This window comes from Ranitomeya imitator, chromosome 10 (assembly GCF_032444005.1).
Source record: "Ranitomeya imitator isolate aRanImi1 chromosome 10, aRanImi1.pri, whole genome shotgun sequence".
Lineage (NCBI taxonomy): Eukaryota > Metazoa > Chordata > Amphibia > Anura > Dendrobatidae > Ranitomeya > Ranitomeya imitator.
In genome coordinates, this window is record NC_091291.1 from 92,861,517 (window position 1) to 92,886,166 (window position 24,650).

Consider the following 24,650-nt stretch of genomic DNA (forward strand, 5'->3'; position numbering starts at 1 on the left):
ACTAATAGTTTAAACAAATGTATAGAAATAAAAACTGTAATATTAATTATTTTGAAATAATTTTCAATGACAATTGATGGTCATATTTCTGCTGACTAATTTGGAAAGAGTTAAGGAACAAAATCCATAAGAAGTCAGGATGGCCGAGCGGTCTAAGGCGCTGCGTTCAGGTCGCAGTCTCTCTTGGAGGCGTGGGTTCAAATCCCACTTCTGACATCACCTTTTTGTTTCATGAAACTATACAGATTCCCTTCAGAAATTGATTAGATGGGGCTCAAACCAAACTTAGCAATGGGCCTTAAAAAACCTGATCCCAAAGTTATGACTACCTGGGAGTTTTTGGGGTGAATCTGAAATTGTCATCTATAAACGGAACTCTAGGATTGTGAAATAGGTTTTATGTGCATATGTTAGCTGTCTTGGCACCATAAAAATACTATGGGCGGTGAATGGGGAGGATTATTTCACCTCTTTGTGTTCTCTTTCCCTATTAGGTCGGAGATTCCACATCCTATGGGGTTGTTCTGGGAGATTTCTATAAACTGAATTGCAGGTAAGTCTAATTTCATATTTGTTTACCTCATTCCTCAATAGACCATAACAGTACTTATATCCAAAAAAGAAGGGAAGTAACAAACCAAGGAATAATTAAAATATAAAGAATTTTATTAAATATGATTAAAAGACAAATGTGCAATTCATATGTAAACGTATATAGAACAAGGGGAAACACAGCAAAGTGAACCCAGGGCAATCCACAAAGTATGACTGGGTATGTATAAGTTAGTCACTACATATATATGCACCAGCAGGCTCTGGATTATAAAGCATAAATGACCATAAACAAAATACAACGGAAGTCTATATAAAAGATCTTTACAAACTGTATAGGTAGTACAGAAGCTACAAAAATCTGTAGATAGCAGTAAAAGATAGATGTGTCTATTGTAGACTGCTATAATATAATGAAGGAGAGGTCATATACTCATATCCCTATGTGGTATTAGTAAAAACAAAAAGTACAAGACTGTGCCAATAATTAGGTTAACAACATAGGTCCGGACTAAAGTGTCAGTGCATAATGCATACGGCGCAGACGGCCATATAAACCCATATGGGGGCCATACAAAGAGGATCATAAACACAGTGTTGGTGCTACATGCATACCTGCTGGTACAGGGGATTGCCGTGGGACAGGATAACCCCGACGCGCGTTTCGCAGTGTGGCTTCTTCCAGGGGGTGGTACTGATGTGGGGGACACAGTGCGGTCTTATAGGATGCGCGATTATCATGGCGCTGGCATCCATCAGTCACAGAGCAGGAAGCGGCGGGTCCGGCGTCCCACGTGATCAAGTCCCGCCCACCTCCGACGCGTCAGAGAGGTGGGGGAACAGGAAGACGCTAAGGGACGCGTTACCACGGCAACCCACAGAGGCCGATCGACACGAGCGCACCACGCAGCACCCACAAGGCACCAGTAGAAAACTATAGATGAGTATGGGGAAATGCCAGATGTGTGGGGGCTGAATGGACGAAGAGAAATGACCAGATGTAAGGAGGAATGGGTGTATATAGTAAAACGCTGCAGATAGGTAGAAAAGGAAACCAGAAGTGTAGGGACTGTACACAAATAGGTAGAAAAGGAAACCAGAAGTGTAGATACTGTACAAAAATACAAATAAGGAAAGATGGAGTGTATGCCTAGCTAAACATGACTAGCAGATCTATATAAGAATATTTAAGTGATAATACTTGTACTTAATACCAAAGTGAAAGGGAATTAATTATTAAAATATGTATATAAGGTGTAAAAAATATGTAAAATATATATATATATGTGAGTAAAATATATATAAGATAAGGTGTTAAATATAAGAAGTATAATATATACTACTAAAAAAATGGGAAAATATATATGAATATATAGTGAAAGTATAAATATGTACACATGATTATTATACAAGTGTAAATAATACACATTTCTTCTTTCCCAATGTGCAGGTCCGAAATCAAAGCAAGTGACATCAAACGTGGAGGGCATGAAGACGAGGATGCAGCAACTGGATAAGGTAAGTTCAGATTATTATAACTATAAAGGAGAAAAACAGCAGATGTTAATAAACATAAACAACCAAATCAAAAAAGGTCATATAACTGATACACAAATACATGATGAATGCAAATTGATTAAAGATGTGCAGAATAAAAAATATTTTATAAAAAAATATATATAATTAAAGGGAACCTGTCACCCCGTTTTTTGAGATTGAGCTATAAATACTGTTAAATAGGGCCTGCGCTGTGTGTTCCTATAGTGTATGTAGTGTACCCCAATTCCCCATGTATGCTGAGAAATAACTTACCAAAGTCGCCGTTTTCGCCTGTCAATCAGGCTGGTCAGGTCGGGAGGGCGTGGTGACATCGGTGGTTCTTCCTCAGCTTTACGTTGGTGGCGTAGTGGCGTAGTGGTGAACAAGCAGCGCGCGATCTGCGCTGTAATCCCTTGCATCGGTGGGGGCGGCCATCTTCCTGGCCATCTTCCTGGGGCCGCGCGTGCGCAGATCGAGTGCTCTGCTGCACGGGGCTTCAGGAAAATGGCCGCGGGATGCCGCGCGTGCGCATTAGAGATCGCGGCGGCCATTTTCCCAAAGCCGAGATGCAAACTTCCCTATGACGCTCTCAGGGAAGAAATGTGTATTATTTACACTTGTATAATAATCATGTGTACATATTTGGTGAATTGGAACGCGCGGGGTTAAAATTTCACCTCACAACGAAGCCTATGACGCTCTCAGGATCCAGACGTGTGACTGTGCAAAATTTTGTGGCTGTAGCTGCGACGCTTCCAACACTTTTCCTTTCACTTTTTCCCCATTATGTAGATAGGGGCATAATTGTTTGGTGAATTGGAAAGCGCTGGGTTAAAATTTCACCTCACAATATAGCCTATGACGCTCTCAGGGTCCAGACGTGTGACTGCAAAATTTTGTTTCTGTAGCTGCGACGCCTCCAACACTTTTCCTTTCACTTTTTTCCCCATTATGTAGATAGGGGCAAAATTGTTTGGTGAATTGGAAAGCGCGGGGTTAATATTTCACCTCACAACGTAGCCTATGACGCTCTCAGTGTCCAGACGTGTGACTGTGCAAAATTTTGTTGCTGTATCTGCGACCCTTACAACACTTTTCCTTTCACTTTTTTCCCCATTATGTAGATAGGGGCAAAATTGTTTGGTGAATTGGAAAGCGCGGGGTTAAAATTTCACCTCACAACGTAGCCTATGACGCTCTCAGGGTCCAGACGTGTGACTGTGCAAAATTTTGTTTCTGTAGCTGCGACGCCTCCAACACTTTTCCTTTCACTTTTTTCCCCATTATGTAGATAGGGGCAAAATTGTTTGGTGAATTGGAACGTGCGGGGTTAAAATTTCACCTCACAACGAAGCCTATGACGCTCTCAGGGTCCAGACGTGTGACTGTGCAAAATTTTGTGGCTGTAGCTGCGACGCTTCCAACACTTTTCCTTTCACTTTTTCCCCATTATGTAGATAGGGGCAAAATTGTTTGGTGAATTGGAAAGCGCGAGGTTAAAATTTCACCTCACAATATAGCCTATGACGCTCTCAGGGTCCAGACGTGTGACTGTGCAAAATTTTGTTTCTGTAGCTGCGACGCCTCCAACACTTTTCCTTTCACTTTTTTCCCCATTATGTAGATAGGGGCAAAATTGTTTGGTGAATTGGAAAGCGCGGGGTTAATATTTCACCTCACAACGTAGCCTATGACGCTCTCAGGGTCCAGACGTGTGACTGTGCAAAATTTTGTTGCTGTATCTGCGACCCTTACAACACTTTTCCTTTCACTTTTTTCCCCATTATGTAGATAGGGGCAAAATTGTTTGGTGAATTGGAAAGCGCGGGGTTAAAATTTCACCTCACAACGTAGCCTATGACGCTCTCAGGGTCCAGACGTGTGACTGTGCAAAATTTTGTTTCTGTAGCTGCGACGCCTCCAACACTTTTCCTTTCACTTTTTTCCCCATTATGTAGATAGGGGCAAAATTGTTTGGTGAATTGGAACGTGCGGGGTTAAAATTTCACCTCACAACGAAGCCTATGACGCTCTCAGGGTCCAGACGTGTGACTGTGCAAAATTTTGTGGCTGTAGCTGCGACGCTTCCAACACTTTTCCTTTCACTTTTTCCCCATTATGTAGATAGGGGCAAAATTGTTTGGTGAATTGGAAAGCGCGGGGTTAAAATTTCACCTCACAATATAGCCTATGACGCTCTCAGGGTCCAGACGTGTGACTGTGCAAAATTTTGTTTCTGTAGCTGCGACGCCTCCAACACTTTTCCTTTCACTTTTTTCCCCATTATGTAGATAGGGGCAAATTTGTTTGGTAAATTGGAAAGCGCGGGGTTAATATTTCACCTCACAACGTAGCCTATGACGCTCTCAGGGTCCAGACGTGTGACTGTGCAAAATTTTGTTGCTGTATCTGCGACCCTTACAACACTTTTCCTTTCACTTTTTTCCCCATTATGTAGATAGGGGCAAAATTGTTTGGTGAATTGGAAAGCGCGGGGTTAAAATTTCACCTCACAACGTAGCCTATGACGCTCTCAGGGTCCAGACGTGTGACTGTGCAAAATTTTGTTTCTGTAGCTGCGACGCCTCCAACACTTTTCCTTTCACTTTTTTCCCCATTATGTAGATAGGGGCAAAATTGTTTGGTGAATTGGAACGTGCGGGGTTAAAATTTCACCTCACAACGAAGCCTATGACGCTCTCAGGGTCCAGACGTGTGACTGTGCAAAATTTTGTGGCTGTAGCTGCGACGCTTCCAACACTTTTCCTTTCACTTTTTCCCCATTATGTAGATAGGGGCAAAATTGTTTGGTGAATTGGAAAGCGCGAGGTTAAAATTTCACCTCACAATATAGCCTATGACGCTCTCAGGGTCCAGACGTGTGACTGTGCAAAATTTTGTTTCTGTAGCTGCGACGCCTCCAACACTTTTCCTTTCACTTTTTTCCCCATTATGTAGATAGGGGCAAAATTGTTTGGTGAATTGGAAAGCGCGGGGTTAATATTTCACCTCACAACGTAGCCTATGACGCTCTCAGGGTCCAGACGTGTGACTGTGCAAAATTTTGTTGCTGTATCTGCGACCCTTACAACACTTTTCCTTTCACTTTTTTCCCCATTATGTAGATAGGGGCAAAATTGTTTGGTGAATTGGAAAGCGCGGAGTTAAAATTTCACCTCACAACGTAGCCTATGACGCTCTCAGGGTCCAGACGTGTGACTGTGCAAAATTTTGTTTCTGTAGCTGCGACGCCTCCAACACTTTTCCTTTCACTTTTTTCCCCATTATGTAGATAGGGGCAAAATTGTTTGGTGAATTGGAACGTGCGGGGTTAAAATTTCACCTCACAACGAAGCCTATGACGCTCTCAGGGTCCAGACGTGTGACTGTGCAAAATTTTGTGGCTGTAGCTGCGACGCTTCCAACACTTTTCCTTTCACTTTTTCCCCATTATGTAGATATGGGCAAAATTGTTTGGTGAATTGGAAAGCGCGGGGTTAAAATTTCACCTCACAATATAGCCTATGACGCTCTCAGGGTCCAGACGTGTGACTGTGCAAAATTTTGTTTCTGTAGCTGCGACGCCTCCAACACTTTTCCTTTCACTTTTTTCCCCATTATGTAGATAGGGGCAAATTTGTTTGGTAAATTGGAAAGCGCGGGGTTAATATTTCACCTCACAACGTAGCCTATGACGCTCTCAGGGTCCAGACGTGTGACTGTGCAAAATTTTGTTGCTGTATCTGCGACCCTTACAACACTTTTCCTTTCACTTTTTTCCCCATTATGTAGATAGGGGCAAAATTGTTTGGTGAATTGGAAAGCGCGGGGTTAAAATTTCACCTCACAACGTAGCCTATGACGCTCTCAGGGTCCAGACGTGTGACTGTGCAAAATTTTGTTTCTGTAGCTGCGACGCCTCCAACACTTTTCCTTTCACTTTTTTCCCCATTATGTAGATAGGGGCAAAATTGTTTGGTGAATTGGAACGTGCGGGGTTAAAATTTCACCTCACAACGAAGCCTATGACGCTCTCAGGGTCCAGATGTGTGACTGTGCAAAATTTTGTGGCTGTAGCTGCGACGCTTCCAACACTTTTCCTTTCACTTTTTCCCCATTATGTAGATAGGGGCAAAATTGTTTGGTGAATTGGAAAGCGCGGGGTTAAAATTTCACCTCACAATATAGCCTATGACGCTCTCAGGGTCCAGACGTGTGACTGTGCAAAATTTTGTTTCTGTAGCTGCGACGCCTCCAACACTTTTCCTTTCACTTTTTTCCCCATTATGTAGATAGGGGCAAAATTGTTTGGTGAATTGGAAAGCGCGGGGTTAATATTTCACCTCACAACGTAGCCTATGACGCTCTCAGGGTCCAGACGTGTGACTGTGCAAAATTTTGTTGCTGTATCTGCGACCCTTACAACACTTTTCCTTTCACTTTTTTCCCCATTATGTAGATAGGGGCAAAATTGTTTGGTGAATTGGAACGCGCGGGGTTAAAATTTCGCCTCACAATATAGCCTATGACGCTCTCGGGGTCCAGACGTGTGACTGTGCAAAATTTTGTGGCTGTAGCTGCGACGGTGCAGATGCCAATCCCGGACATACACACACACATACACACACACACACACATTCAGCTTTATATAGTAGATATATTTTCCCATTTTTTTAGTAGTATATATTATACTTCTTATATTTAACACCTTATCTTATATTTTACTCACATATATATATATATTTTTTACATATTTTTTTACACCTTATATACATATTTTAATAATTAATTCCCTTTCACTTTGGTATTAAGTACAAGTATTATCACTTACATATTCTTATATAGATCTGCTAGTCATGTTTAGCTAGGCATACACTCCCTCTTGTTGTGAATTCTGTGGCAGAGCTCCCTCCTGTGGTCACAAGTGGTACTTCGGCTGATTCTCTCTGTGAGCTTCCGTTGGTGGAGGAAAGTGGTACTGCGGCTTCTGAGTTTCCTCCCTCAGGTGATGTGGTGAGGTCGTTAGGTGCTGCTCTACTTAACTCCACCTAGTGCTTTGATCCTGGCCTCCTGTCAATGTTCCAGTATTGGACTTGTTTTCTCCTGGATCGTTCCTGTGGCCTGCTGCTCTGCATAGCTAAGTTTTCCTTTGCTATTTTGTTTGCTGTTTTTTCTGTCCATCTTATCTATTTGTTTTGCTGGAAGCTCTGGGACGCAGAGGGTGTACCTCTGTGCCGTTAGTTCGGTACGGAGGGTCTTTTGCCCCCTTTGTGTGGTTTTTAGGGTTTTGTGTTGACCGCAAAGTTACCTTTCCTATCCTCGCTCTGTTCAGAAAGTCAGGCCTCACTTTGCTAAATCTATTTCATCTCTACGTTTGTCTTTTCATCTTAACTCACAGTCATTATATGTGGGGGGTCTGCCTTTTCCTTTGGGGTATTTCTCTGAGGCAAGGTAGGCTTATTTTCTATCTTCAGGCTAGCTAGTTTCTTAGGCTGTGCCGAGTTGCATAGGGAGCGTTAGGCGCAATCCACAGCTGCCTCTAGTGTTGTTGGAGAGGATCAGGGATTGCGGTCAACAGAGTTCCCACGTCTCAGAGCTCGTTCTATGTTTTTGGGTTATTGCCAGATCACTGTATGTGCTCTGATCGCTATGTCCATTGTGGTACTGAATTGCCTAATCATTACACCCTCTTTCCTTATTTGTATTTTTGTACAGTCCCTACACTTCTGGTTTCCTTTTCTACCTATTTGTGTACAGTCCCTACACTTCTGGTTTCCTTTTCTACCTATCTGCAGCGTTTTACTATATACACCCATTCCTCCTTACATCTGGTCATTTCTCTGCGTCCATTCAGCCCCCACACTTCTGGCATTTCCCCATACTCATCTATAGTTTTCTACTGGTGCCTTGTGGGTGCTGCGTGGTGCGCTCGTGTCGATCGGCCTCTGTGGGTTGCCGTGGTAACGCGTCCCTTAGCGTCTTCCTGTTCCCCCACCTCTCTGATGCATCGGAGGTGGGCGGGACTTGATCACGTGGGACGCCGGACCCGCAGCTTCCTGCTCTGTGACTGATGGACGCCAGCGCCATGATAATCGCCGCATCCTATAAGACCGCACTGTGTCCCCCACATCAGTACGACCCCCTGGAAGAAGCCACGCTGCGAAACGCGCGTCGGGGTTATCCTGTCCCACGGGAATCCCCTGTACCAGCAGGTATGCATGTAGCACCGACACTGCGTTTATGATCCTCTTTGTATGGCCCCCATATGGGTTTATATGGCCTTCTGCGCCGTATGCATTATGCACTGACACTTTAGTCTGGACCTATGTGGTTACCCTAATTATTGGCACAGTCTTGTACTTTTTGTTTTTACTAGTACCACATAGGGATATGAGTATATGACCTCTCCTTCATTATATTATAGCAGTCTACAATAGACACATCTATCTTTTACTGCTATCTACAGATTTTTGTAGCTTCTGTACTACCTATACAGTTTGTAAAGATCTTTTATATAGACTTCCGTTGTATTTTGTTTATGGTCATTTATGCTTTATAATCCAGGGCCTGCTGGTGCATATATATGTAGTGACTAACTTATACATACCCAGTCATACTTTGTGGATTGCCCTGGGTTCACTTTGCTGTGTTTCCCCTTGTTCTATATACGTTTACATATGAATTGCACATTTGTCTTTTAATCATATTTAATAAAATTCTTTATATTTTAATTATTCCTTGGTTTGTTACTTCCCTTCTCTTTTGGATACATGCTCTTTTTGGAGGTACGCCTTATGTATTGTTTGGTCTATTAATTTTGGGTATATAATATAACAGTACTTAAACAAAAGCTGAAAAAGTAGGTAATCATAGATTAAAAAGTCTGAAATGCGCATGCGATACTGACATCTAAGTTTCAGCACATTTTGGGACAAACGTTTTCACATTGAAAGTTAACAATCATTAAAATATTTTCTCTAAATTTTTGTCTCCTTTTTTGCTCCAATTATTTGCATCTAATATCAAATAAAACTTGATGTAACATTATGCATGCACATTGTGTTTTATGTGCAACCATCACCTGTCTCATAAACACAGGGTTAGAATGAACGTGATGAATAGAGTCAAATTGGAAATGTAAAATAATCTGTCAAAATTGCATTTTTTTTCTACTCATTCACAAAGAGTTAATGAAAGTTATTAAACATGTACAACAAAATGGCAGGAGTTTCAAATAGAAATCATGCTGCAAAAACTAGTCAAAGCAAAAATAAAAATATACATTTTCAGGGGTTTCGCTTGACATTTGCCGAGTGTCAAACACTCCTAAAGTTGTTTGTGTTTGGCCGAAATAGCTCAGTTGGGAGAGCGTTAGACTGAAGATCTAAAGGTCCCTGGTTCGATCCTGGGTTTCGGCAACATAATTTTTCTTCACTGTTTACATTTTAAGGAGAAAATGAACAAAGCACATGGGCTGATGACTGAAAGAAAATGAAAAAAGGCCTAAAATTCTTAACTATCTACAGAAAATAAAATGTTGAAAAGATGAGAAATGGGAGCTTTTCCTTTTGAGCAAATTATTATTTTTTTTAATTTTTCCTCTATTTTGTTTATTTCCATTTCACTAAGCTGTAAGAGGATTTAATGGGAACCGGATAGCTGATACAGGCATCATGTATCAGACACTAGCTGAATGATTTCAGCCATGTATGTTTGACTATGAAATGCTGTGGTGTATATGAATTTATTGTGAGAAGTAATTTCTAAAATGGGGTCACTTTGGGGGGGGGGTTTCTGCTGTTTTGGCACGTTTGGTACTCTGAAAATTTTACCGCAAACTATTCTTGCAAAATCTGCATTCCAAATCCCGAATAGTGCTCTTATTTTAAAAGCCCTGCTGTGTGGCCAAATGGTAGTTTCTGAAGAAATATGATGCATCACCACATTTTGTGAGAAATCGAACATTTCTAACATCCTAACAAAACAAAAGGAGGTTTGAAAATTAATGCTGACAAAAAGTACACACATGAAAAATGCTATTTATTAATGTTTTTGTGTGTTGCGACAAGTTGGTTTAAGGGTATAAGCAGTCAAAGAACAAAAATGACTAATATTTCAAAATTTTAAGCAAACTTTAGATATTTTCACAGAAAAAAACTAAAAGTTTATTGACCTAAATTTACAGTTAATGTAAAGTACAATGTGTCACAAAAAACACTTTCAGAATTACAGGGATATGTAGAAGCATTCCAGAGTTATTACTGCATAAAGTGATACATGTCATATTTTTTAACAAATGGGGCTTGGTCTTTTAGCTCAAAATAGGCTTGATAACTAATAGTTTAAACAAATGTATAGAAATAAAAACTGTAATATTAATTATTTTAAAATAATTTTCAATGACAATTGATGGTCATATTTCTGCTGACTAATTTGGAAAGAGTTAAGGTACAAAATCCACAAGAAGTAAGGATGGCCGAGCGGTCTAAGGCGCTGCGCTCAGGTCGTAGTCTCTCTTGGAGGCGTGGGTTCAAATCCCACTTCTGACATCACCTTTTCTTTTCATGAAACTATACAGATTCCCTTCAGTTATTGATTAGATGGGGCTCAAACCAAACTTAGCAATGGGCCTTAAAAACCTGATCCCAAAGTTATGACTACCTGGGAGTTTTTGGGGTGAATCTGAAATTGTCATCTATAAACGGAACTCTAGGATTGTGAAATAGGTTTTATGTGCATATGTTAGCGGTCTTAGCATCATAAAAATACTATGGGCGGTGAATGGGGAGGATTATTTCACCTCTTTGTGTTCTCTTTGCCTATTAGGTCGGAGATTCCACATCCTATGGGGCTGTTCTGGGAGATTTCTATAAACTGAATTGCAGGTAAGTCTAATTTCATATTTGTTTACCTCATTCCTCAATAGACCATAACAGTACTTAATAAACAAAAACTGAAAAAGTAGGTAATCATAGATTAAAAAGTCTGAAATGCGCATGCGATACTGACATCTAAGTTTCAGCACATTTTGGGACAAACGTTTTCACATTGAAAGTTAACAATCATTAAAATATTTTCTCTAAATTTTTGTCTCCTTTTTTGCTCCAATTATTTGCATCTAATATCAAATAAAACTTGATGTAACATTATGCATGCACATTGTGTTTTATGTGCAACCATCACCTGTCTCATAAACACAGGGTTAGAATGAACGTGATGAATAGATTCAAATTGGAAATGTAAAAAAATCTGTCAAAATTGCATTTTTTTTCTACTCATTCACAAAGAGTTAATGAAAGTTATTAAACATGTACAACAAAATGGCAGGAGTTTCAAATAGAAATCATGCTGCAAAAACTAGTCAAAGCAAAAATAAAAATATACATTTTCAGAGGTTTTGCTTGACATTTGCCGAGTGTCAAACACTCCTGAAGTTGTTTGTGTTTGGCCGAAATAGCTCAGTTGGGAGAGCGTTAGACTGAAGATCTTAAGATCCCGGGTTTAGGCAACATAATTTTTCTTCACTGTTTACATTTTAAGGAGAAAATGAACAAAGCACATGGGCTGATGACTTAAAGAAAATGAAAAAAGGCCTAAAAATCTTAACTATCTACAGAAAATAAAATGTTGAAAAGAAGAGAAATGGGAGCTTTTCCTTTTGAGCAAATTATTATTTTTTTTAATTTTTCCTCTATTTTGTTTATTTCCATTTCACTAAGCTGTAAGAGGATTTAATGGGAACCGGATAGCTGATACAGGCATCATGTATCAGACACTAGCTGAATGATTTCAGCCATGTATGTTTGACTATGAAATGCTGTGGTGTATATGAATTTATTGTGAGAAATAATTTCTAAAATGGGGTCACTTTGGGGGGGGGGTTTCTGCTGTTTTGGTACGTTTGGTACTCTGAAAATTTTACCGCAAACTATTCTTGCAAAATCTGCATTCCAAAACCCGAATAGTGCTCTTATTTTCAAAGCCCTGCTGTGTGGCCAAATGGTAGTTTCTGAAGAAATATGATGCATCACCGCATTTTGTGAGAAATCTAACATTTCTAACATCCTAACAAAACAAAAGGAGGTTTGAAAATTAATGCTGACAAAAAGTACACACATGAAAAATGCTATTTATTAATGTTTTTGTGTGTTGCGACAAGTTGGTTTAAGGGTATAAGCAGACAAAGAACAAAAATGACTAATATTTCAAAATTTTAAGCAAACTTTAGATATTTTCACAGAAAAAAACTAAAAGTTTATTGACCTAAATTTACAGTTAATGTAAAGTACAATGTGTCACAAAAAACACTTTCAGAATTACGGGGATATGTAGAAGCATTCCAGAGTTATTACTGCATAAAGTGATACATGTCATATTTTTTAACAAATGGGGCTTGGTCTTTTAGCTCAAAATAGGCTTGATAACTAATAGTTTAAACAAATGTATAGAAATAAAAACTGTAATATTAATTATTTTAAAATAATTTTCAATGACAATTGATGGTCATATTTCTGCTGACTAATTTGGAAAGAGTTAAGGTACAAAATCCACAAGAAGTAAGGATGGCCGAGCGGTCTAAGGCGCTGCGCTCAGGTCGTAGTCTCTCTTGGAGGCGTGGGTTCAAATCCCACTTCTGACATCACCTTTTCTTTTCATGAAACTATACAGATTCCCTTCAGTTATTGATTAGATGGGGCTCAAACCAAACTTAGCAATGGGCCTTAAAAACCTGATCCCAAAGTTATGACTACCTGGGAGTTTTTGGGGTGAATCTGAAATTGTCATCTATAAACGGAACTCTAGGATTGTGAAATAGGTTTTATGTGCATATGTTAGCGGTCTTAGCATCATAAAAATACTATGGGCGGTGAATGGGGAGGATTATTTCACCTCTTTGTGTTCTCTTTGCCTATTAGGTCGGAGATTCCACATCCTATGGGGCTGTTCTGGGAGATTTCTATAAACTGAATTGCAGGTAAGTCTAATTTCATATTTGTTTACCTCATTCCTCAATAGACCATAACAGTACTTAATAAACAAAAGCTGAAAAAGTAGGTAATCATAGATTAAAAAGTCTGAAATGCGCATGCGATACTGACATCTAAGTTTCAGCACATTTTGGGACAAACGTTTTCACATTGAAAGTTAACAATCATTAAAATATTTTCTCTAAATTTTTGTCTTCTTTTTTGCTCCAATTATTTGCATCTAATATCAAATAAAACTTGATGTAACATTATGCATGCACATTGTGTTTTATGTGCAACCATCACCTGTCTCATAAACACAGGGTTAGAATGAACGTGATGAATAGAGTCAAATTGGAAATGTAAAAAAATCTGTCAAAATTGCATTTTTTTCTACTCATTCACAAAGAGTTAATGAAAGTTATTAAACATGTACAACAAAATGGCAGGAGTTTCAAATAGAAATCATGCTGCAAAAACTAGTCAAAGCAAAAATAAAAATATACATTTTCAGAGGTTTTGCTTGACATTTGCCGAGTGTCAAACACTCCTAAAGTTGTTTGTGTTTGGCCGAAATAGCTCAGTTGGGAGAGCGTTAGACTGAAGATCTGAGGCTATGTTCACACTTTGCAGATTCCACTGCGGATTTTTCCGCAGCAGAATTCCAAAATCCGCAGTGAAAACCGCAACGCGTTTTCACTGCGGATTTATCGCGGTTTTTACTGCGGTTTCTTCTGCGGATTTTCATCTGCAGTTTTCTATTGGAGCAGGTGAAAATCCGCAGAAAAGAAGTGACATGCTGCGGAATGTAATCCGCAGCGTTTCCGCGCGGTTTTTTCCGCAGCATGTGCACTGCGTTTTTAGTTTCCCATAGGTTTACATTGTTCTGTAAACTCATGGGAAACTGCTGCGGATCCGCAGCGGTCAAATCCGCTGCGGATCCGCAGAGAAATCCGCAAAGTGTGAACATATCCTAAAGGTCCCTGGTTCGATCCCGGGTTTCGGCAACATAATTTTTCTTCACTGTTTACATTTTAAGGAGAAAATGAACAAAGCACATGGGCTGATGACTTAAAGAAAATGAAAAAAGGTCTAAAAATCTTAACTATCTACAGAAAATAAAATGTTGAAAAGATGAGAAATGGGAGCTTTTCCTTTTGAGCAAATTATTATTTTTTTTAATTTTTCCTCTATTTTGTTTATTTCCATTTCACTAAGCTGTAAGAGGATTTAATGGGAACCGGATAGCTGATACAGGCATCATGTATCAGACACTAGCTGAATGATTTCAGCCATGTATGTTTGACTATGAAATGCTGTGGTGTATATGAATTTATTGTGAGAAGTAATTTCTAAAATGGGGTCACTTTGGGGGGGGGGTTTCTGCTGTTTTGGTACGTTTGGTACTCTGAAAATTTTACCGCAAACTATTCTTGCAAAATCTGCATTCCAAAACCCGAATAGTGCTCTTATTTTAAAAGCCCTGCTGTGTGGCCAAATGGTAGTTTCTGAAGAAATATGATGCATCACCGCATTTTGTGAGAAATCTAACATTTCTAACATCCTAACAAAACAAAAGGAGGTTTGATAATTAATGCTGACAAAAAGTACACACATGAAAAATGCTATTTATTAATGTTTTTGTGTGTTGCGACAAGTTGGTTTAAGGGTATAAGCAGACAAAGAACAAAAATGACTAAAATTTCAAAATTTTAAGCAAACTTTAGATATTTTCACAGAAAAAAACTAAAAGTCTATTGACCTACATTTACAGTTAATGTAAAGTACAATGTGTCACAAAAAACACTTTCAGAATTACGGGGATATGTGGAAGCATTCCAGAGTTATTACTGCATAAGGTGATAAATGTCATATTTTTTAACAAATGAGGCTTGGCCTTTTAGCTCAAAATAGGCTTTATAACTAATAGTTTAAACAAATGTATAGAAATAAAAACTGTAATATTAATTATTTTAAAATAATTTTCAATGACAATTGATGGTCATATTTCTGCTGACTAATTTGGAAAGAGTTAAGGTACAAAATCCACAAGAAGTCAGGATGGCCGAGCGGTCTAAGGCGCTGCGTTCAGGTCACAGTCTCTCTTGGAGGCGTGGGTTCAAATCCCACTTCTGACATCACCTTTTCGTTTCATGAAACTATACAGATTCCCTTCAGTTATTGATTAGATGGGGCTCAAACCAAACTTAGCAATGGGCCTTAAAAAACCTGATCCCAAAGTTATGACTACCTGGGAGTTTTTGGGGTGAATCTGAAATTGTCATCTATAAACGGAACTCTAGGATTGTGAAATAGGTTTTATGTGCATATGTTAGCTGTCTTGGCACCGTAAAAATACTATTGGCGGTGAATGGGGAGGATTATTTCACCTCTTTGTGTTCTCTTTCCCTATTAGGTCGGAGATTCCACATCCTATGGGGCTGTTCTGGGAGATTTCTATAATCTGAATTGCAGGTAAGTCTAATTTCATATTTGTTTACCTCAGTCCTCAATAGACCATAACAGTACTTAATAAACAAAAGCTGAAAAAGTAGGTAATCATAGATTAAAAAGTCTGAAATGCGCATGCGATACTGACATCTAAGTTTCAGCACATTTTGGGACAAACGTTTTCACATTGAAAGTTAACAATCATTAAAATATTTTCTCTAAATTTTTGTCTCCTTTTTTGCTCCAATTATTTGCATCTAATATCAAATAAAACTTGATGTAACATTATGCATGCACATTGTGTTTTATGTGCAACCATCACCTGTCTCATAAACACAGGGTTAGAATGAACGTGGTGAATAGAGTCAAATTGGAAATGTAAAAAAATCTGTCAAAATTGCATTTTTTTTCTACTCATTCACAAAGAGTTAATGAAAGTTATTAAACATGTACAACAAAATGGCAGGAGTTTCAAATAGAAATCATGCTGCAAAAACTAGTCAAAGCAAAAATAAAAATATACATTTTCAGGGGTTTCGCTTGACATTTGCCGAGTGTCAAACACTCCTAAAGTTGTTTGTGTTTGGCCGAAATAGCTCAATTGGGAGAGAGTTAGACTGAAAATCTAAACGTCCCTGGTTCGATCCCGGCTTTCGGCAACATAGTTTTTCTTCACTGTTTACATTTTAAGGAGAAAATGAACAAAGCACATGGGCTGATGACTTAAAGAAAATGAAAAAAGGCCTAAAAATCTTAACTATCTACAGAAAATAAAATGTTGAAAAGATGAGAAATGGGAGCTTTTCCTTTTGAGCAAAATATATTTTTTTTTTAATTTTTCCTCTATTTTGTTTATTTCCATTTCACTAAGCTGTAAGAGGATTTAATGGGAACCGGATAGCTGATACAGGCATCATGTATCAGACACTAGCTGAATGATTTCAGCCATGTATGTTTGACTATGAAATGCTGTGGTATATATGAATTCATTGTGAGAAGTAATTTCTAAAATGGGGTCACTTTGGGGGGGTTTCTGCTGTTTTGGTACGTTTGGTACTCTGAAAATTTTACCGCAAACTATTCTTGCAAAATCTGCATTCCAAAACCCGAATAGTGCTCTTATTTTCAAAGCCCTGCTGTGTGGCCAAATGGTAGTTTCTGAAGAAATATGATGCATCACCACATTTTGTGAGAAATCTAAAATTTCTAACATCCTAACAAAATAAAAGGAGGTTTGAAAATTAATGCTGACAAAAAGTACACACATGAAAAATGCTATTTATTAATGTTTTTCTGCGTTGAGACAAGTTGGTTTAAGGTTATAAGCAGTCAAAGAATAAAAATGACTAATATTTCAAAATTTTAAGCAAACTTTAGATATTTTCACAGAAAAAAACTAAAAGTTTATTGACCTAAATTTACAGTTAATGTAAAGTACAATGTGTCACAAAAAACACTTTCAGAATTACGGGGATATGTAGAAGCATTCCAGAGTTATTACTGCATAAAGTGATACATGTCATATTTTTTAACAAATGGGGCTTGGCCTTTTAGCTCAAAATAGGCTTGATAACTAATAGTTCAAACAAATGTATAGAAATAAAAACTGTAATATTAATTATTTTAAAATAATTTTCAATGACAATTGATGGTCATATTTCTGCTGACTAATTTGGAAAGAGTTAAGGTACAAAATCCACAAGAAGTCAGGATGGCCGATCGGTCTAAGCCGCTGCGTTCAGGTCGCAGTCTCTCTTGGAGGTGTGGGTTCAAATCCCACTTCTGACATCACCTTTTCGTTTCATGAAACTATACAGATTCCCTTCAGTTATTGATTAGATGGGGCTCAAACCAAACTCAGCAATGGGCCTTAAAAAACCTGATCCCAAAGTTATGACTACCTGGGAGTTTTTGGGGTGAATCTGAAATTGTCATCTATAAACGGAACTCTAGGATTGTGAAATAGGTTTTATGTGCATATGATAGCTGTCTTGGCACCGTAAAAATACTATTGGCGGTGAATGGGGAGGATTATTTCACCTCTTTGTGTTCTCTTTCCCTATTAGGTCGGAGATTCCACATCCTATGGGGCTGTTCTGGGAGATTTCTATAAACTGAATTGCAGGTAAGTCTAATTTCATAATTGTTTACCTCAGTCCTCAATAGACCATAACAGTACTTAATAAACAAAAGCTGAAAAAGTAGGTAATCATAGATTAAAAAGTCTGAAATGCGCATGCGATACTGACATCTAAGTTTCAGCACATTTTGGGACAAACGTTTTCACATTGAAAGTTAACAATCATTAAAATATTTTCTCTAAATTTTTGTCTCCTTTTTTGCTCCAATTATTTGCATCTAATATCAAATAAAACTTGATGTAACATTATGCATGCACATTGTGTTTTATGTGCAACCATCACCTGTCTCATAAACAAAGGGTTAGAATGAACGTGATGAATAGTCAAATTGGAAATGTAAAAAAATCTGTCAAAATTGCATTTTTTTTCTACTCATTCACAAAGAGTTAATGAATGTTATTAAACATGTACAACAAAATGGCAGGAGTTTCAAATAGAAATCATGCTGCAAAAACTAGTCAAAGCAAAAATAAAAATATACATTTTCAGGGGTTTCGCTTGACATTTGCCGAGTGTCAAACACTCCTAAAGTTGTTTGTGGTTGGCCGAAATAGCTCAGTTGTGAGAGAGTTAGACTGAATATCTAAAGGTCCCTGGTTCGATCCCGGGTTTCGGCAACATAATTTTTCTTCACTGTTTACATTTTAAGGAGAAAATGAACAAAGCACATGGGCTGATGACTTAAAGAAAATGAAAAAAGGCCTAAAAATCTTAACTATCTACAGAAAATAAAATGTTGAAAAGATGGAGAAATGGGAGCTTTTCCTTTTTAGCAAATTATTATTTTTTTTAATTTTTCCTCTATTTTGTTTATTTCCATTTCACTAAGCTGTAAGAGGATTTAATGGGAACCGTGTTGTGATAGGCAAGTCAGTATCACAATGGACATAGCGGTCAGAGCACATACAGAGATCTGACAATAACCCAAAATAATAGAACGAGCTCTGAGTCGTGGGAACTCTGCAGACCGCAATCCCTAATCCTCTCCAAACAACACTAGAGGCAGCCGTGGATTGCGCCTAACTCTGCCTATGCAACTCGGCACAGCCTGAGAAACTAACTAGCCTGAAGATAGAAAATAAGCCTACCTTGCCTCAGAGAAATACCCCAAAGGAAAAGGCAGCCCCCCACATATAATGACTGTGAGTTAAGATGAAAAGACAAACGTAGGGATGAAATAGATTCAGCAAAGTGAGGCCCGACTTTCTTAACAGAACAAGGATAGGAAAGATAACTTTGCTGTCTACACAAAACACTAAAGAAAACCACGCAAAGGGGCAAAATGACCCTCCGTACCGAACTAACGGCACGGAGGTACACCCCTTGCGTCCCAGAGCTTCCAGCAAAACAAATAGACAAGCTGGACAGAAAAAATAGCAACAAATAGCAATGAAGCACTTAGCTATGCAGAGCAGCAGGCCACAGGAATGATCCAGAGAAACACAAGTCCAACACTGGAACATTGACAGGAAGCATGAATCAAAGCATTAGGTGGGGTTAAGTAGAGAAGCACCTAACGTCCTCACCAGATCACCTGAGGGAGGAAACTCAGAAGCAGCAGCACCAGTTTCCTCCACAAACGGAAGCTCCCAGAGAAAATCAGCCGAAGTACCACTTGTGACCACAGGAGGGAGCTCTGCCACAGAATTCACAACAGTACCCCCCCTTGAGGAGGGGTCACCGAACCCTCACCAGAGCCCCCAGGCCGACCAGGATGAGCCACATGAAAGGCACGAACAAGATCGGGAGCGTGGACATCAGAGGCAAATACCCAGGAATTATCCTCCTGAGCATAACCCTTCCATTTAACCAGATACTGGTGTTTCCGTCTTGAAACACGAGAATCCAAAATCTTCTCCACAATATACTCCAATTCCCCCTCCACCAAAATCGGGGCAGGAGCGTCAACAGATGGAACCATAGGTGCCACGTATCTCCGCAACAATGACCTATGGAAGACGTTATGTATGAAAAAAGAATCTGGGAGGGTCAGACGAAAAGACACAGGATTAATAACCTCAGAAATCCTATAAGGACCAATGAAACAAGGTTTAAACTTCGGAGAGGAAACCTTCATAGGAATATGACGAGAAGATAACCAAACCAGATGCCCAACACGAAGTCGGGGACCCACACGGCGTCTGCGATTAGCGAAACGTTGAGCCTTCTCCTGGGACAAGGTCAAATTGTCCACTACATGAGTCCAAATCTGCTGCAACCTGTCCACCACAGTATCCACACCAGGACAGTCCGAAGACTCAACCTGTCCTGAAGAGAAACGAGGATGGAACCCAGAATTGCAGAAAAATGGCGAAACCAAGGTAGCCGAGCTGGCCCGATTATTAAGGGCGAACTCAGCCAAAGGCAAAAAGGACACCCAGTCATCCTGATCGGCAGAAACAAAGCATCTCAGATAGGTTTCCAAGGTCTGATTGGTTCGTTCGGTCTGGCCATTAGTCTGAGGATGAAAAGCCGAGGAAAAAGACAAGTCAATGCCCATCCTACCACAAAAGGCTTGCCAAAACCTCGAAACAAACTGGGAACCTCTGTCAGAAACGATATTCTCTGGAATGCCATGCAAACGAACCACATGCTGGAAGAACAATGGCACCAAATCAGAGGAGGAAGGCAACTTGGACAAGGGTACCAGATGGACCATCTTAGAAAAGCGATCACAGACCACCCAAATGACTGACATCTTTTGAGAGACGGGAAGATCTGAAATAAAATCCATAGAGATATGTGTCCAAGGTCTCTTCGGGACCGGCAAGGGCAAAAGCAACCCACTGGCACGAGAACAGCAGGGCTTAGCCCGAGCACAAATCCCACAGGACTGCACAAAAGAACACACATCCCACGACAGAGACGGCCACCAAAAGGATCTAGCCACTAACTCTCTGGTACCAAAGATTCCAGGATGACCAGCCAACACCGAACAATGAACCTCAGAGATCACTTTATTTGTCCACCTATCCGCGACAAACAGTTTCTCCTCTGGACAACGATCAGGTTTATTAGCCTGAAATTTTTGCAGCACCCGCCGCAAATCAGGGGAGATGGCAGACACAATTACTCCTTCCTTGAGGATACCCGCCGGCTCAGATAAACCCGGAGAGTCGGGCACAAAACTCCTAGACAGAGCATCCGCCTTCACATTTTTAGAGCCCGGAAGGTACGAAATCACAAAGTCAAAACGGGCAAAAAACAGCGACCAACGAGCCTGTCTAGGATTCAAATGCTTAGCAGACTCGAGATAAGTCAGGTTCTTATGATCAGTCAATACCACCACGCGATGCTTAGCTCCTTCAAGCCAATGACGCCACTCCTCGAATGCCCACTTCATGGCCAGCAACTCTCGGTTGCCCACATCATAATTCCGCTCAGCAGGTGAAAACTTCCTGGAAAAAAAAGCGCATGGTTTCATCACTGAACAATCAGAACCTCTCTGTGACAAAACAGCCCCTGCTCCAATCTCAAAAACATCAACCTCGACCTGGAACGGAAGAGAAACATCAGGTTGACACAACACATGGGCAGAAGAAAAACGACGCTTCAACTCTTGAAAAGCTTCCACAGCAGCAGAAGACCAATTGACCAAATCAGCACCCTTCTTGGTCAAATCGGTCAATGGTTTGGCAATACTAGAAAAATTGCAGATGAAGCGACGATAAAAATTAGCAAAGCCCAGGAACTTTTGCAGACTTTTCAGAGATGTCGGCTGAGTCCAATCATGGATGGCATGGACCTTAACAGGATCCATCTCGATAGTAGAAGGGGAAAAGATGAACCCCAAAAATGAAACCTTCTGCACACCAAAGAGACACTTTGATCCCTTCACAAACAAAGAGTTAGCACGCAGGACCTGAAAAACCGTTCTGACCTGTTTCACATGAGACTTCCAATCATCCGAGAATATCAAAATGTCATCCAAGTGCACAATCAGGAATTTATCCAGGTACTCTCGGAAGATGTCATGCATAAAGGACTGAAACACTGATGGAGCATTGGCAAGTCCGAATGGCATCACTAGATACTCAAAATGACCCTCGGGCGTATTAAATGCAGTTTTCCATTCATCGCCTCGCCTGATTCACACCAGATTATACGCACCACGAAGATCAATCTTGGTGAACCAACTAGCCCCCTTAATCCAAGCAAACAAATCAGATAACAAAGGCAAGGGGTACTGAAATTTAACAGTGATCTTATTAAGAAGGCGATAATCTATACAAGGTCTCAGCGAACCATCCTTTTTGGCCACAAAAAAGAACCCTGCTCCTAATGGCGACGATGACGGGCGAATATGCCCCTTCTCCAGGGATTCCTTCACATAACTGCGCATAGCGGTGTGCTCAGGCACGGATAAATAAAACAGTCGACCTTTTGGGAATTTACCACCAGGAATCAAATTGATAGCACAATCACAATCCCTATGCGGAGGTAGGGCATCGGACTTGGGCTCATCAAATACATCCCGGTAATCAGACAAGAACTCTGGAACCTCAGAAGGGGTGGATGACGAAATTGACAAAAATGGAACATCACCATGTACCCCCTGACAACCCCAGTTGGACACCGACATGGATTTCCAATCCAATACTGGATTATGGGCTTGTAGCCATGGCAACCCCAACACGACCACATCATGCAGATTATGCAACACCAGAAAGCGAATATCCTCCTGATGTGCAGGAGCCATGCACATGGTCAGCTGGGTCCAGTATTGAGGCTTATTCTTGGCCAAAGGCGTAGCATCAATACCTCTCAATGGAATAGGACACTGCAAGGGCTCCAAGAAAAACCCACAACGCTTGGCATATTCCAAGTCCATCAAATTTAGAGCAGCGCCTGAATCCACAAACGCCATGACAGAATATGATGACAAAGAGCAGATCAAGGTAATGGACAGAAGAAATTTTGACTGTACCGTACCAATGGTGGCAGACCTAGCGAACCGCTTAGTGCGCTTAGGACAATCAGAGATAGCATGAGTGGAATCACCACAGTAGAAACACAGCCCATTCAGACGTCTGTGTTGTTGCCGTTCAACTCTGGTCAAAGTCCTATCGCACTGCATAGGCTCAGGCTTAAGCTCAGGTAATACCGCCAAATGGTGCACAGATTTACGCTCACGCAAGCGTCGACCGATCTGAATAGCCAAAGACATAGACTCATTCAAACCAGCAGGCATAGGAAATCCCACCATGACATCCTTAAGGGCTTCAGAGAGACCCTTTCTGAACATAGCTGCCAGCGCAGATTCATTCCATTGAGTGAGCACTGACCATTTTCTAAATTTCTGGCAATATACCTCTATCTCATCCTGACCCTGACAAAGAGCCAGCAAATTCTTTTCTGCCTGATCCACTGAATTAGGCTCATCGTACAGCAATCCGAGCACCAGGAAAAACGCATCGATATTACTCAATGCAGGATCTCCTGGCGCAAGAGAGAATGCCCAGTCCTGAGGGTCGCCGCGCAAAAAAGAAATAATAATCAAAACCTGTTGAACTGGATCACCAGAGGAACGAGGTTTCAAGGCCAGAAATAACTTACAATTATTTTTGAAACTCAGAAACTTAGTTCTATCTCCAAAAAACAAATCAGGAATAGGAATTCTTGGTTCTAACATAGATTTCTGATCAATAGTGTCTTGAATCTTTTGTACTCTTGCCGAGAGCTGATCCACAAATGAAGACAGACTTCTAATGTCCATCGCTACACCTGTGTACTGAACCACCCAAATGTCTAGGGGAAAAAAAGACAAAACACAAAGCCAAGAAAAAAAAATGGTCTCAGAACTTCTTTTTTCCCTCTATTGAGAATCATTATTACTTTTGGCTTCCTGTACTGTTATGAAAGGCAATTCAGTATCACAATGGACATGGAGGTCAGAGCACATACAGTGATCTGACAATAACCCAAAATAATAGAACGAGCTCTGAGACGTGGGAACTCTGCAGACCGCAATCCCTGATCCTCTCCAAACACAACTAGAGGCAGCCGTGGATTGCGCCTAACGCTACCTATGCAACTCGGCACAGCCTGAGAAACTAACTAGCCTGAAGATAGAAAAAATAAGCCTACCTTGCCTCAGAGAAATACCCCAAAGGAAAAGGCAGCCCCCCACATATAATGACTGTGAGCAAGATGAAAAGACAAACGTAGGGATGAAATAGATTCAGCAAAGTGAGGCCCGATATTCTAGACAGAACGAGGATAGGAAAGATAACTTTGCGGTCTACACAAAACCCTAAAGAAAACCACGCAAAGGGGCAAAAAGACCCTCCGTACCGAACTAACGGCATGGAGGTACACCCCTTGCGTCCCAGAGCTTCCAGCAAAACAAATAGACAAGCTGGACAGAAAAAATAGCAACAAATAGCAATGAAGCACTTAGCTATGCAGAGCAGCAGGCCACAGGAATGATCCAGAGAAACACAAGTCCAACACTGGAACATTGACAGGAAGCATGAATCAAAGCATTAGGTGGGGTTAAGTAGATAAGCACCTAACGACCTCACCAGATCACCTGAGGAAGGAAACTCAGAAGCAGCAGCACCAGTTTCCTCCACAAACGGAAGCTCCCAGAGAGAATCAGCCGAAGTACCACTTGTGACCACAGGAGGGAGCTCTGCCACAGAATTCACAACAGCCTACCTTGCCTCAGAGAAATACCCCAAAGGAAAAGGCAACCCCCCACATATAATGACTGTGAGTTAAGATGAAAAGACAAACGTAGGGATGAAATAGATTCAGCAAAGTGAGGCCCGACTTTCTTAACAGAGCGAGGATAGGAAAGATAACTTTGCGGTCTATACAAAACCCTAAAGAAAACCACGCAAAGGGGCAAAAAGACCCTCCGTACCGAACTAACGGCACGGAGGTACACCCCTTGCGTCCCAGAGCTTCCAGCAAAACAAATAGACAAGCTGAACAGAAAAAATAGCAAACAAATAGCAAAGAAGAACTTAGCTATGCAGAGCAGCAGGCCACAGGA

The 24,650-nt window shown here is 40.4% G+C and overlaps 3 non-coding genes across 3 annotated transcripts; all 3 read left to right on the top strand.

Moving 5' to 3' along the window:
- Positions 1-133: 133 nt before the first annotated feature.
- Positions 134-216, top strand: TRNAL-CAG (transfer RNA leucine (anticodon CAG)). Its single transcript has one exon. It is a non-coding gene; the product is annotated as a tRNA-Leu (tRNA).
- A 9,220-nt stretch (positions 217-9,436) lies between these two features.
- Positions 9,437-9,509, top strand: TRNAF-GAA (transfer RNA phenylalanine (anticodon GAA)). The gene has a single exon. It is a non-coding gene; the product is annotated as a tRNA-Phe (tRNA).
- A 5,604-nt stretch (positions 9,510-15,113) lies between these two features.
- Positions 15,114-15,196, top strand: TRNAL-CAG (transfer RNA leucine (anticodon CAG)). The gene has a single exon. It is a non-coding gene; the product is annotated as a tRNA-Leu (tRNA).
- The last annotated feature ends 9,454 nt before the right edge of the window (positions 15,197-24,650 follow it).